Source organism: Colobus angolensis, unplaced genomic scaffold (assembly GCF_000951035.1).
Source record: "Colobus angolensis palliatus isolate OR3802 unplaced genomic scaffold, Cang.pa_1.0 Scaffold728, whole genome shotgun sequence".
Classification (NCBI taxonomy): Eukaryota; Metazoa; Chordata; class Mammalia; order Primates; family Cercopithecidae; genus Colobus; species Colobus angolensis.
Genome location: NW_012121021.1, coordinates 167,207 through 183,271, shown reverse-complemented (window position 1 = coordinate 183,271; position 16,065 = coordinate 167,207). Strand labels below are relative to the sequence as shown.

At 40.3% G+C, this 16,065-nt stretch overlaps 1 protein-coding gene across 1 annotated transcript in view; it reads left to right on the top strand.

Moving 5' to 3' along the window:
• The window catches only part of LOC105501584 (oligophrenin-1), a 188,852-nt gene extending 188,160 nt beyond the window's left edge, over positions 1-692 (top strand). The window contains exon 20 of the mRNA XM_011927570.1: positions 426-692. The gene's annotated coding sequence lies outside the window, so the exon portion shown is untranslated. The remainder of the gene's footprint in view (positions 1-425) is intronic.
• The last annotated feature ends 15,373 nt before the right edge of the window (positions 693-16,065 follow it).

Here is a 16,065-nt window from a genome sequence, read left to right as displayed (position 1 = left end):
CTGAAGTTCAGAGGGGATAAGTGACTTGCAAAGGTCACAGGAGACTCAGATGTCAGGGAAATTCCTTTCTCTACCGTAGGAGTTCTGATTGTTTGACTATCAGATTGCTGGCATGATGTGACCTGATACACACATAAATGAGATCCAAGTATCTGGAGCTTGGCTTTTCATGTGCTCCTTAACCTTCTTTTTTTCCCTGTCACTGCCAGTCCTCAGAGGTCCATGGGTAGATAAGCTTCTCCTTATCAGCCCCTGTGGAGGTGAAGTCCCTGTTAAAAGGAAGTTTGTAGTTATTGTACGACCATAAAGGCAGTGGGCATGATGTGGAAAGTAATCTCAGAGGTCCTAGTATCAGGCTTCTATTTCTCCATGTAGAGTATTTGACCAGTCCTCGCTAATTCCCTACTCTGTTCTTTCTCTTTCAGGTTTTAAAAGCCTTGGCCTCAGAGGACCCTTTGCAGGTTCTGAAACAGTCTTTCTTCTTCAAACCTTTGTGTGTGGAGTCATTTTGTGTTGAAGAGCAGCTCCTTCCTAGCCTTGCACTTTCAGGCTCTCTCTGGGAGACCATAAAATAAGGAGCATGTGTCCTAGACAGTTGTTTATATCTCCTTTGTATTCAGTCTTCATCCCCTCAGAAGGTCTGTTTTGAGTTCCTGTAACACTGTGAAGAGCTGGACTTCCTCAAGCCAGACTCTGCCAAAACCAAGATATCCACTTACCTGAGTCGAAGACGGGAGCTCAGTTTTCAACTCTACCCTGAACTTCCTGCTTCCTCAGAGGCCATTGAACTCTGAAAGTTTTGGGGGTAAAGACTGATCTCAGGGGTCTTACCTTGAACTGAAGGCCACTTGAGTTGGGGCCATTACTTACCTTGGTTGGAGGGAAATAGAAATGTTTGCTGAACACTGGAGAATCTCAACATGTCTCCTACTGAGGATATGGACACTGGTGCCATGTTGGCGCTCTGGTGCTTCAGTATGTTGCCAAGAGCCTGCCTGCTCCTGCGGGGCCATGAGTGGGATGAGTGATGCCCCCACAGCCCCTCCATGTGGACTTAGGAAGGGTGGCCTTCCTGCTCTTACACGCAGCCACTTAGGACAAATCTGCAAAGCATGTTTTGCATGTCAAAGCCTAGGTCTATTTGGATTAATTTGGATTATTATTTCTCCTTTTTTTGTTTTTTTTTTTTTTTGACAGCTTCCTTTCCAAGCAATCAAGAAACAAACAAAAGCTGAACACATTTCTTTAAAAAAAAAGGGAGACTGTGTTTGGTCCTGCAGGAGTTCTATTTTGGGGTCCAATGCTAGAAAAATTGTTAACGTGGATTGAGGCCAGGCAGCTGTCACTGTTGCTTCATGTTTGCCTTCTGCACATAAACTATTTTATCTCCTGAAAAAAGCAATTCTTAACCCAGTGTCCATGGACTCAGAAACTCCATGATGCCCTGGAGATGGTATGCACAATTCCATGACAACATGCCCTTTCTGGGGAGATAATCCATAATGTTCTGCTAATTTTCAAATGGGCTCGTGACCCAAAAAAGTTAAGAGCCACAGCACTTGAGTAAAATACCCTTTTTGCAATCCATTTAAGCCCTTGATTAGAACGGCTTTTCAAAATCATTTAGTCTAACTGCCCAGTTTCCAGTTGGGGGAACTGTGGCAGAGCAAGGTAATGATCACACCAGGACAAGATCTCAGGTCCCGGGTTCCTATGCAAGTTTTTTTTCTCCATTGTATCACACTTATCTAGCAAGGGACCTTGTGGTTTGCGGCTTTAGTGGCCATCATTTCTGGGGGTTGGCTTTTACCCTGTTTCTTGAGTATTTGCCACCAAGTGAAAAATGTTAAGACATAATCCCCTGCCAGGTCCCTTTCATTTGCTATCTCTATTATTGGAAAGGACCTAAAAATTGGTGTAATGGGGCAGAAATCTGAGGAATGGACATTTCTGATTCCTGTTTGTTGAAGGGAAGTTGCTGGAAAGAGCATCAGTACTTGTTTCTGTGCAGATGCCTGGGCCGTAGCTTGTCTGTAGAGTCTGTATAATTATAATGTTGCCCAGTGTGAGGGAAAGAGCTTTCCTACTTGCACTCTTCTACCAAGGCCCTATTAGTGCACTGAGTATAGTACTGACAGAGAAACCTAGATAAAGAGATAGAGAGTGAGTGCATGCACACTCATGCGCAAACCCCAATCAGAGATGCATTTGGAACAGTGCTACTGAAAGGCAGTAGTCATTTTCAAGACTGAATTCCAAACATGGTTTATTGGTGAGTTAGGAACATATAAGGCCAAGTACACTGAGAGCCTTTTTGAAAGTAATTGAGTGGAAACTTGATGCCATTCTAAATCAAGGCATATCCAGGTGGCCCCATTGAATCCTCTCCACTGTACCCAGTCTCAAAGGCCAGGTTGCTAAGAAACTAGAAGTAAAAGAGTCAAGTGACCATCATTTATCCTGCTGCTTGCCCCCAACAGTAGTCTCTGTGAGGCCTTACTGACCTCACCTAGGAAGTGGTTTTATTTTTGAGCCCTGGTTTCAGGGCTGTGGCCTCCCTGCTCTATCCTGAATAAAGCAGACAGGTGTACAGCTTTTGGCCGTGAAAGTGTGGCTAATAGAGCCACAGTCCCTTTAAAGAGACATGGTTTGACTCTGGTTTTCTTGAGGGAAAATGCCACAATCACCAATGCAAACATTGGAAGATTATTGAGAGCCCTAGAAAGTTGCTGTGATCCCAGTAGAAAATATGTCCCAGAAATGTCATGAGATTGCTGTGTGTTGCCTGGGACACAGATCAAGGGCCTATCGTGGAGAGCTGAGGACCACCAGTCTGCCCAGAGGCCAGGGAGCAGTGGCTGAGTAGCTCTGCCCTTGCTCTGGTCTATACCTTAAGAATCCCAAAGAATGAATCTCAGCGCCTCTCTTTGGCACTCTGACTTAAAGTGCAAAAAGCTCCTGTGGCGAGGCATGCTATCATGGAATGAGACTGGTTTGGCCTAGGCTTGATGAATGGGTAGTCATTTTGCAGAGGCTATGGGAAGAGGGTGATCATAGAAGAGTGGCAACTATAGGAAATTATCAACATACCTTGGCCAGCAGGTTAGAGAATCTGGCAATGGATGAACTGAAACTGATGAACTGGCAGGGATAACAAAGAACCTAACATTTATTAAGCACATATTTATTAAGTGCTCAGTGTTTCGTATACATGCAAGTATTATTCTCATTTTACAGAGAAAGAAATTATGTCCTGGGGGCTAAAGCAACCAGCTCAAGGGTACATAGAAAGTAAATAAAAGAACTGTGATTTGAATCCAGGCCACTCTTAGCCCATGCTGTTTTCCCTTTGCCACACTGTGGTAGGTGTTTGAACGGAGGCCACATTGCTAGACTTGGCATGACTCTTGACTCTTGCCTGCCTACGAAATATTGAAAGGCAAACATTTGAAGGAGGGAGGGGATGCAGGTTCAGTTTATATGGAAATGCAAACTGGGCTGGAAGATATTGCTGAGTTAGGCTTTCTCTTCATATTGAGCTTACACATTTGGTAATGTTTTTAAGATGATCATCTAATTTTATTTTGTGAAGTGAAGAATTTGTGTTTTAGTTGGTAATTGTTAAGTCCTTGCCTTGCCATTTTTTAAAAAGTAAAAAGGTCCTCACAGATGTCTCCATACTTCGCCAAGGTTGTAGCATGGGCAGTTTCAGTTTCAGCCTAAGAGACTGGTGACATCCACAAATGCAGTTTTAGAAGGAGAAAAGGTCTTGGTGCCTCTGCAGTACTTGATGTATTGGGGTCAAATCTCTACAAATTTTTCCGTGGTGATAGCAAAATCAAGAGATGGCTTACAAAAAGAAATACTGAATTTTTATTTTTGAAGTTTTTGTTTTTTAAAAGGTTGGGGGTATTCAGTCACTGAGGGACAAAACTTAGCATCTAATTTCAATTACAGTGTCATGCGGAGTATTTCCAAAGTAATTGGTTATCATGGGAAAGTATTGTCTTTTCAAGAAGTTCTTTGATTCTGTAATAACTAGAACAAATAAAGTAGTAAAAGAAGAAATAGTTCTGTGACTAGGAAAAAATTGCTTTTGAGAGAACGTAGATCAATTATACTACTTTTAAGGTAGCTGCAGATAAGTGGCCTTGACACATTACAAGCCCAGAAAAAGTGTCAGAAATAATAAAAAATTTCAGAGAGAATCAAGATACCTTAAAGATAAGTTTTCAATAAAGAAAAGCCTTCATTTTCCTGGGGGAAATGAAGCACTTGATGCCAAGGGCATTAGTAGAGGGCTAGAAAGAGTGTCTGTGTGAAAGACATATGCTATATCAAAATAATAAAACAAATGAGATCCTGGGGCTCATTCATGTGACTTTCAATAAAGTATGTAGACTGTCTAATATAAGTGGCCTCCATCTGCAGTTTTGTCATGGAAACAATATTTGAGCATATCTTTGAGGCATGATGGTACATGGAACCACTCACTACCTACTGCTTGTGTTGACTTCTACAAATCTAAGGAAACTTAGGTAAAGAGTTCTTTTGCACCTAGGAGTCTCCATTTATAGTTTACTTTGAACAAGGACCTCGCAGTTCCCTCAGCCTTCACAACATCATTATGTGACAGGTTGACAGGCCCATTTTACAGATAAGGAAACTTGAGGCTTAGGGAGCTGAGAAATAATTTGTCCAAGATTATGCAGCTAGGTTAACTGGAAACTACAGAGGCCTTCCCATTTCCATTTTTGATACAATTCACAGCCCCCAGTAGTAAAGAAAAGAAATCCCAAAGGTAAATGGAGAAGATTATTAGAAATAGGAATGATAAACATCTTTAAGTCTTGCTACTCAAAATGTGGTTCATCATCAGCCTTGACATAAGCATTACCTGGGAGCCTACTGGAAATGCAGATTCTCGGGACCCACTCCAGCATCTGGAATCAGAATCTGTACTTTCACAAGATGCCCAAGAGATTCCTGTGCACATTAAAGTATGAGAAGCACTGCTATGAGGTATTTGAGACAGCAAAGCAGCTTGAGGAAGGAGTCCTTTTGGTGAGACAAAGACCAAAAGTGGTGGATAAGAATGGTCTGGTATGTTGGGAGTGGGTACAAAGATTGAGTCCATAGCTACCTGCTTTTTTGCATTCCTTTGACATGTGCTTTGATGACAAAGTTTCTCCACCTCAAAGAATAGTGAAACCAGCCTGGGGAATAAGAAGACTGAAAAGTACTTGGCTTTCAAATCTCTGAGCAGTAGAAGCAGTGGAAAGACAACATGAGGACATGGGAAGAGCTCCTTTCAGGAGCCCTCAGGGTCCAGAATCAGTGCTATCATTGCCTCCCCTTAATGTTGAGCAAATCCCTCTCCCTCTCTAGGCCTCAAATTCTCTGCCTTTAAACCAGGTACTCTCAAAGGATCTTTTCAGCTTTGATATTCTGTTATTTTGTGATGTTAATTATACCACAGCCTACATTGTAATGAAAACATGGGCAACTCCACTGACCTTTTTCTGGCCATAGTTTCACATCTTCAGTTTACATAAGAAGGGGTAATTCAGGAGGAAAGTTCACAGTCATGGCAAACCAACATGAGTGGAAACCATAGGGAACTAGAAGGGGCATGATCTAGGTAGCCAGCTTGAAATTGCCCAGTATTTTAATTAAAGTATAACGAGGCATCCAAACTGCTTTGAACAAGCTGCTGCTTCATACCACATGCTGACAAATCAATTTGTATATTCTAAATAAGCTGTACTTTGAATGATTCATAAATTCCTCTGACTTGGGTCTTTTGATGGGGCAAAAGGGACTTACAAAACAGGGAATACTACCACTCCCTGCATCTGCCACTCATCTTCAGGTGATTCTGATGTCCATTAGTTAAAGACCACTGACTATAACCTAATCAATTAGAGATGGAGAAACATACTGAGGGGGGTAAAGGTCTTGCTTAAGGCCACACACCAGAGCCAGGGGCAGAAAACAGGTGCTCAGAGTACTACTAGCACAAGGATTTTTCAACACTACTGTTTTGGGTGATCACCAATATCAAGATACCTGCTTCCAGTGCCAGGGCACACAATGGGGAGGACTGATAGGCTTCCCATCTGGGTGCTTTGTTTTCATCACATGTTCATGCTGATTGCTTCATTTGAACCTTAACAGACATATCATCTAGTCAGAGCAAAGATGATTATCCACATTTTAATGAGGTTCAGAAAGGTGACATAACTTGCCCAAGATCACATAGCTGAGAAATAAGACTGTGCCCTCGGTTGTCAGATTTCTCCTATGCTGCCCTGCTTCTCTAGGGGAGGAGATGCAGCACTCCAAACACTTAGCTCTTAATTGCTTCGATTCAATTACTTCAAAACAGATTATTTTTTCCTTTTGGAGCATATAACAGTGTATGACTTGAAACTTTGCAGAGTATCCTTAATGTCCCTTATTTTGTCCTCATAATATCTCCCTAAGGTAGGGAGCACAAGGTATTTTTGCCCCAATTTGATGAATGTACAAGTTGAGGCCAGAGGCATTGTATTAGTGTTCTATTGCTGCTGAAAAAAATTACCGCAAGTTTAGTAGCTTTGAAAAACACCATGTGTTTATCTCAGTTTTTGCAGGTCAGAAGTTTGGGATAGCGTGGCTGGATTTTCTGCTTACGGTTTCACTGAGCTAAAGCCAAGGTATCAGCCAGGCCTGTGGTTGTTATGTGGGGCTTGGGTTTCTCTTCCAAGCTCACTGGTTGTTCTGTGACTAAAGTCCCCATTTCTTAGACATCTCTATCTTCAAGCCAGCAACATTTCAGTCCTTTTACTTTCTCTTCTCTTGCATCTTTCTGACTTCCCCTCTTCTGCTTCTGCTGTTAAGGCCTCGCCCCTTCATTGGGGTAATTTCATTGGGTTCACCCCAATAATTCAGGATAGTCTCCCTATGTTAAGGTCAATAGTAACACTAATCACATCTTCGATATTCTTTTTGCCATGTAATCACAGTCATGGGGAGTAGGACATAGAATCTTCTTAGGGGCCATAATAGCTGCTTACAACAGGCATGAAGTAGCTGCCAACAGAAGCCCTGTGTTTCAGTCTGAAGACACATGGTTGTGAAACCTTAATTTTAGGGAAGAATAAAATGATCATTTACATGTCACCTACATGGGCGGTTAGAAACCCCAGGGTTGTTCAACCTCTCCCATCTCTCAAATCCACACAGAGACAATTTGGCAGCACATCAAAGGAAGTAGTAGCAGGAGTGCAAGGGGGGGATCTGTAGCAGCCAATGGTATTCCTAGATAGTACCTTGATGCTGGTGACCAGTCACTTAATTAGTCTCCTTCTATCTAGATACTGGGGGAAAGGGGGAGAAACAGTTTCCCCAAAGGCCCAACATGAGAAGTGTGCTTCCCATTGATGTATCTCTTGGCCATTACAACTAACACATGGTGTCTACTACAGGATAGATGTATTTCTAAGTGCTTTTCATGGGTTCACTGAATTTGTTCCATTTTAGTAACATTCCTATGAGGTAGGCACTGGTATTAGTCCCATTTTGTAGGTGAGAAGACATGGGATGTTACAATATTTGTCCAAGTACTTGTAGTCAGGAAATAAGAAATACAGGATTCAAATCCAGACCATTTCCTTACCTAATCACCTGGGAAAGTCTTAATCCACCAACCTGGGGAAATTCTCCTATAGAAGAGATTGAAGCCAGGTTGATTTCATAGTTCCTCATACCTTTAATCCTCCAAGCTTGCCCTTGGGGTCCTGGCATTCTGGCAGCACAAATCAGCACTGCTGAGCCTACTGAAGGATTATTTTAAATTTATAGACTAGCTGGGTTTTATAAGGCTAATGGAATGCAAAGTGAAGGTGACAGACTTTTTCTCAGAGGCTGGAAGAAAAGGAGACTGTCAGTGCAAGCAAGGTGGCTCCAGGAATGCTCTCTTTAGAGCAGTATTTTCACTTGGGGGCTTCCCATGATATATGGGATCTTCCTAATAGTTTTTAATATTGGTGTAAAATTCAAACATAAGTGTTGGTTATTCTATGTGTATTGATATATAATTTTTTTACATATTTTGAGGTACATGTGATATTTTGTTACATGCATAAAATGTATAATGATGAATTCAGGGTATTTGAGATATCCATCACCTTGAGCATTTATCATTTTGATGTGTTGAGAACACTTCAAGTCCTCACTTTTAGTTATTTGAAAATACATCGTTAACTACTCACCCTACTCTACTATCAAACATTAGAACTTGTTCCTTCTATCTAGCACGTATTAGTACCCATTAACCAAACTCTTCATCCTCCCCTCCCTCACCATGTTTCCCAGCCTTTGGTAACTATCCTTCTACTTTCTACCTCCATGAGATCGACTTTTTTTTTAGCTCCCACGTATGAGTGAGTGCATGAGATATTTGTCTTACTGTGTCTGGCTTAACATAATGACTTCAAGTTCCATCCACGTTGCTGCAAATGAAAGGATTTCATTTTGTTATGGCCAAATAGTATTCAATTGTGTACATATACTGTGTTTTATCCATTCATTCATTGGTGGACAGTTAAGTGATTTCATATCTTTATTATTGTGAATAGTGCCTTCTTGATTTTTCTTTCAGCTATTCCCTTTTTCTTCTTTCTTTCTTTCTTTTTTCTTTCTTTCTTTCTTTCTTTTCTTCTTTCTTTCTCTTTCTCTTCTTTTTCTTTCTTTCTCTCTCTCTCTTGTTCTCTGCTTCCTTCCTTCCTTCCTTCCCTCCTTCCTTCCTTCCTTCCCTTCCTCCTTCCCTCCTTTCTTCCTCTCTCTCTTTCTTGCTTTCTTCCTTTCCACAGGGTCCCACTCTATCACCCAGACTGGAGTACAGTGCTGTGATCATGGCTCATTGCAGCCTCAACCTCCCTGGGCTCAAGCAATCTTCCTGCCTCAGCCTACCAAGTAGCTGGGACTACAGGCACTTGCCACCACAGCTGGCTAACTTTTTGTATTTTTTGTAGAGACAGGGTTTTGCCATGTTGCTCAGGCTGGTCTCAAACTCCTAGGCTGAAGCCATCTGCCTTCCTCGGCCTCCCAAGGTGCTGGGATTACAGGCGTGAGCCACTGCGCCTAGCCTCAGTTCTTTCTTTATTGGTGTATAGAAATACTGCTGACTTTTGTATGTTGGTTTTGTATCCTGTAACTTTATTGAATCTATCAGTTCTAAGAGATTTTTTACTTTGATGGAGTCTTTTAGTTTTTCTAAATATAAGATTGTGTCATCTGTAAATTAGGACAATTAGACGTCCTCTTTTCCAATTTGGATGCCATTTATTTCTTCCTCTTGCCTGATTGCCATTGCTATGACTTCCAGTACTATGTTGAATAGGACTGGTGAAAGTGGGCATCGTTGTTTAATTTCAGTTCTTGGAGGAAGGCTTTCAGCCTTTCCCCATTCAGTATGATGTTAGCTGAAGGTTTGTCATATGTTTTATTATGTTGAGGTATGTTCCTTCTATGCCTAGTTTGTTGAGAGTTTGTATCATGAAGAGATGTTGAATTTTATCAGATACTTTTACTGCATCTCTTGAAATGATCATATGGATTTTATCCTTCATTCTGTTGAAGTGATGTATCACATTGAAGTGATGTATCACATTTATTGATTTGTGTGTGTTGAATCACCCTTGTATTCCTGGGATAAATCCCACTTGTTCATGGTGTATTATATTTTTAATGTGATGTAGAATTCAGTTTGCTAGTATTTCATTTAGGATTTTTATGTCAATGTTCATCAGGGATATTGGCCCTTAGTTTAATGCTTTTGTTATATCTTTGTCTGATTTTGTTATCAGTGTAATGCTGACCTTATAAAATGAGCTAGAAAGAAGTTTCTTCTTTTCTATTTTTTTTTGGGATAGTTTCAGGAAAATTGGTGTTAGCTCTTCTTTATAAATTTGGTAGAATTTGGCAGTGAAGCCATCAAGTCCTGAGATTTTCTTTGTTGGGAGTTTTTTGTTGTTGTTGTTTGTTTGTTTTCTGATTCAATCTTGTTATTGTCTGTATTTTACTTCACCCAAATAACCATGATTGGCCTTTAATAAGTACTCAATACTAACCAGTAGTGGCAGTAGTGGCAGTAGTACTAGTACTACTGCTACTACTACTACTAGTAGTAGTAGTAGTAGTAGTAGTAGTAGTAGTAGTAGTAGTAGTAAGTGGCAGCAACAGCAGCCACTGTGGTAGTGATAGCAACTGCCTTATCTACTATCCAGGAATGGAATCTTCTCTTTATCCACTCAGGGCTGGTGGATTGGACTCTACCAAAGATTCTTCCAAATGTTATCCACAACTTGATTCTTAAATTCCTCAATATGGTATAACCTGACTGGAAAAGGTCATGTCCCTTGGCCCTGTTGCTAGCCATCCTGCCCCCACCACCCTATCTAACCTGTTCCTATACCTGGACCAGTTCCCTCCATCGTTGTTCTTCTTTTCATGTGGGAGTTTAATGCCAAAACCCAGGCCCAGCTACTTTGCTCTGTGCATTTGCCAACAGTGAGGCCTGGAGGATGCTTATATTTTGAGGTCTGAGAAGTGTTCCTTCTTTTTACGATAGTTCAGGTCCTGGTAGTGTGGCTTGGGAGCCTTCACCCTTCTGAGCACTCATTTGCTATTTTGGGGAGCAGCTGTCTCTCCCACACTCACCTACCCTTGTTTCCTCCTACATTTTGTACTCCTGCTATTGTTACAATTGTGCTATGGAAGTTCCTTCAAAGGTACTCAGTGAGGGGGTGGGTAGGTCCTGTAGGAGAGAGAAGCACTACCCTCCTACTGGCTGATTTCACACTTAATTGGATATTAACCTTAGACTCTTGGCTGTCCAAGGTATATTTATATTCAGCAAGAAACCATGTTATTTTTCCTTAAGTGAAGAAGAAATCACAAAATTCCTTAAGAAATGGGTCTAAAGATCCTTTAAATGGATTTGAGCTCTGGGAATAAAGCATAGACAGCTAAGCAGGTAGGCTACTCCTACTGTGACATAGCAGGGAGGGGACTTAGCCTGCTATGGTTTGAATGTGTTCCCCAAAAAGCATGTGTTAGGCCAGGTGCAGTGGCTCATGCCTGTAATCCCAGCACTTTGGGAGGTCAAGGTGGGCAGATCACTTGAGGCCAGGAGTTCGAGACCAGTCTGGCCAACATGGCAAAACCACATCTGTAACAAAAATATGAAAAATTAGCTGGGCATGGTGGCACCCAACTGTAGTCCCAGCTACTTGAGAGGACTAGGCATGAGAATTGCTTGAACCTGGGAGGTGGAGGTTGCAGTGAGCCACGATTGCACCACTGCACTCTAGCTTGGGTGACAGAGCAAGACTCTGTCTCACAAACCAAACCAAACCAAACCAAAACAAAACAAAACAAAAAAGCATGTGTTAGAAATTTAATCTCTAGTGCAGCAATGTTGGAAAGTGAGGCCTAATGAGAAGTATTTAGTTCATGAGGGCTCTACCCTCATGAATGGGTTAATGCTGATTATAAAAGGGCTTGAGGTTGTAAGTTTGATTCCTTACTCTCTGTCACCTTCTCTTGCCCTTTCACCTTCACCATGGGATAACACAGCAAGAAGGTCCTCACAAGATGTCAGTTCCTTAATTTTTGACCTCCCAGCCTACAGAACTGTGTGCCAATAAATTGCTGTTCACGGTAAATTACCCAGTTTCAGGTATTCTGTTAGAGCAACGTTAAACAGACTAAGACACCCTCTTTACTTCACCTCCAGCAGCATAGCACACCCAGTGAAAAGTTGCATTCCCAAATACCAACTCAATCCTGGGTTTTGGGGGCTTTGGGTATTAGAAAAGTTTTCAGTAATGAAAATATGCCATCTTTGCATAGGCTAAGGAGTCCCACAGGCCTCCATGGCTATCTTGGCCTTCTCCATTTATTCACTATGTGACTTTGGACGAGTAATACTCTTTCTGGATCTCAGTCTCTATAAAGAGTGTGCCCAGTGCCTAAAGTAAGCTGGGAATCAGGAAGGTACAGGGCCACCTCTAGCCTATATGGAGCCTTTGTGTTATTTGGAAAAGGCACTCCTTGCTCAAGACACTTTATGTGCATCTGCCAGATAATTGTAATAAATATATATCTTCAATAGAAATGTGAGAGGCACCCCTAGATGTGACCATCCCAAGTGTATTCATTGGAAGATGCTCAGAAGAGCAAAGGAGGTGAAATAATCATAGGACTAACTGGGGCATTAATGAGTGTGCCTCAGATCCATCTAAGGTCTAGAAGGTCATTCTATAGATCAAAGCCCATGTGACTCAGGAAAGAGTTACGGAGGCTTAGTTAGTGGGAAGGAGGGGCTTTGGATTTTTAATTCAAATTAGAAACATACTAACTTACATTTTCAAATCCCCCAAAAATCTTAAAGATGCTGATTGGCAGCTGAGGAAAAGGAATAGTCAATAGAGGAGGGAAAGGACCTCTGCTAATTTCTTACTTAATGCTCATAAAAGCCTTGGGAGACGTAGTGTTATCCAATTTTAGATATGAGGAAACTGAGGCTTTGGAAAGTTAAATAATTTACTTCAGATTACATAGGTATTAATTTATGGTGTTGGTATTTGACCTCAGTTGTGTCTAACACCAAAAATAGTGCTTTCCCTTTTCTGTGTTAGCCACTTTTCCAGAGAACCAGAGAAGAGGACACACACACACACACCCCCATATATATATATATATAAATATATATATTTTATATATATATTTTTATAAATATATATATTTATATATATATTTTATAAATTTATATATATATTTATATATATTTAATCTTTTACAGATATTGCAGGTTTGGTTCCAGACCACCACAATAAAGCAAATATTGCAATAACTCAAGTCACATGAACTTTTTGGTTTCCCAGTACATATAAAAGTAATGTTTACACTATACTATAGTCTACTAAGAGTGCAATAACCTGATGTTTAGAAAAACAATGTACATCCCGTAATTTAAAAATATTCTGTAACTAAAAAATGCTAACAGTCATCTGAGCCTTCAGCAAGACATAACTTTTTAATGGTGGATGGTCTTATGTGAAGGTTGATGGCTGCTGACTGCTCAGGCTAATAGTTACTGAAGGCTGGGGTGGCTGTGTCAATTTCTTAAAATAAAACAACTATGAAGTTTGCCACATCAATTGACTCTTCCTTTCAGAAAAAAATTATCTGTAGCATGTAATGCTGTTTGATAGCGTTTTACCCACAGTAGAACTTCTTTCTAATTTGGAGGTAATCATATTAAACCTTACCACCACTTTATCAACGAAGTTTACATAATGTTCTAAATTCTTTGTTGTCATTTCAACAATGTTCATGGCATCTTCACCAGAAGCAGATTCCATCTCAAGAAACCACTTTCTTTGCTCATCCATAAAAGGTAACTTCTCATCTGTTAAAGTTTTATTATGACATTACAGCAATTCAGTCACATCTTCAGGCTTCATTTCTAATTCTAGTTTTCTCGCTATTTCTACCACATCTTCAATTACTCATTCCACTGAAGTCTTGAACCCTTCAAAGTCTCCCATGAGGGTCAGAATCAACTTTTTCCAAACTCCTGTTAATGTTGGTATTTTGACCTACTCCCATGGATCAAGAATGCTGTTAATGGCATCTAGAATGCTGAATCCTTTCCAGAAAGTTTTCCATATATTTTCCCAGATCCATCAGAGAAATTAATATTTATGTCAGCCTTACAAAATATATTTCTTAAGTAATAAGACTTGAAAATCAAAATTACTTCTTGATTTGGGGGCTGCAGAATGAATGTTATGTTAGCAGGCATAATAACAACATTAATCTTTTTGTACATCTCCATCAGAGCTCTTAGGTGACAAGGTGCATAGTCAATGGGCAGAAATATTTTGAGAGGAATCTTTTCTTCTGAGCAGTAAGTCTCAACAATAGGTTTAAAACATTTGGTAAACCATGCTGTAAACAGATGTGTTTTCATATAGACTTTGCTGTTCAATTTATAGACAATAGGCAGAGTAGATTTAACATAATTCTTAAGGGCCCTAGTATTTGCAGAATGGCCAGTGAGCATTGGCGTCAACTTAAAATCACCAGCTGCATTAGCCTGTAACAAGAGAGTCAGCTTGTTCTTCAAAGTTAACATTGACTTCTCCTCTCTAACTACATAGCTACATGACATCTCTTCCAATACGAGACTATTTCATCTACATTGAAAATGTGTTCTTTACTGTTGCCCCTTTGTCAATTATCTTAGTTAGATCTTCCGAATAACTTGTGCAGCTTCTAAATCAGCACTTGCTGCTTCACCTTTCACTTTTATGTCATGGAGATGGTTTCTTTCCTTAAACATTACGATCCAACCTCTGTTAGCTTCAAACTTGTCTTCTGTATCTTTCTCACCTCTCTCAGCATTCATAGAACTGAAGAGAGGGCCTCACTCTGGATTAAGCTTTAACTTAAGTGAATGTTATGGCTGATTTGATCCTCTCTCCAGATCACCAAAAGTTTTTTCATATCAGCTATAAAGCTGTTTTGCTTTCTTATCATTTGTGTGTTCGCTGGAGTAGCATTTTAAATTTCCCTTAAGAACTTTTCACTGCATTCATAACTTAGCTGTTTGGTGCAAGAGGCCTAGTGTTCAGCCTTTTTCAGGTTTTGATATGTCTTCCACACTAAACTTAATTATTTCTAGCTTTTGATTTAAATTAAGAGATGTGTGTGATTATTCCTTTCATTTGGACATTTACAGGCCATTGTAGTGTTATTAATTGACTAATTTCAATATTGTTGTATCTCAGGGCATAGGGAGTCACAAGGAAAGGGAAAGAGACAGGGAACTGCTGGTCAGTAGATTAGTCAGAACAGCACAGCATTTACTCATTTAGCTCACTGTCACGTAAGTGTGGTTTGTGGCACCCCAGAAGAATTATAATAGTAACACCAAAGATCCCTGATTACACATCACCATAACAGGTATAATAATAATGAAAAAATTGAAATATTGCAAGAATTACCAAAATTTGACAGAGACACGAAGTGAGCACATACTGTTGGAAAAATCGTGCTGATAGACTCGTTCAGTGCAGGGTTGCCACAAACCTTCAATTTCTAAAAGAACACAATATCTGCTAAGCACAATAATGTGAAGTGAAATAAAAGGAGGCGTAATTCTGTTTGTGTACGTATGTGTATATATATGCATATATATATGTGTGTGTGTGTCTCCATGTAACCACCATGCATTATATATGCATATGTATATACATACACACATATATATACACATGCACACATACATATATATACACACACACAGTTACATATATATACACACACACAGTTTGTGGCACCTCAACAGAATTTATAGATGATAGATAGATAGATAGACAGATAGATAGATAGATTTATACATGAAAGAATTTATTTTAAGGAATTGGCTAACTCAATTATGGAGGTCAAGAAGTTTCATGATCTATCATCTCTAAGCTGGAGATCCAAGAAAGCTGGTGGTGTAATTCAGTCTGAGTCCAAGGGCCTGAGAACCAGGAGTGCCACAGACAGGAGAAGATCCATGTCCCCACTCAAGAAATCTGGGAGGAAGAAAAAGAGGAAAATTCCTCTTCTGCCTTTTTGTTTTATTCAGGCCCTCAACAGATTGCATGATACCTACCCACATTGGGGTAGGAATCTTCTGATTCCACTGATTCAAATGCCAATCTCTTCTGGAAACACCCTCACAGACACACCCAGAACTAATGTTTAATGTGGGCACTCTATAGCACAGTTTAATTGAAACATAAAATTAACCAGCACACTTTCACAACATAGCAAACTGTTGGATGTTTGAGTGTGTGTTCACTCAGTCAGTTGGAAGCACTAGCCTGGTGGCAGGGTCTTGGAGGAAACAGAGCTGCAAAACTTATATTCAAAGGTTCATGCTTTCTGGCTTGGTAAAGAGCAATAGCCAATACCTAGGCCATAGTGATTGCACAGGGCACATCTGTGCAACTAGGGTTTTCC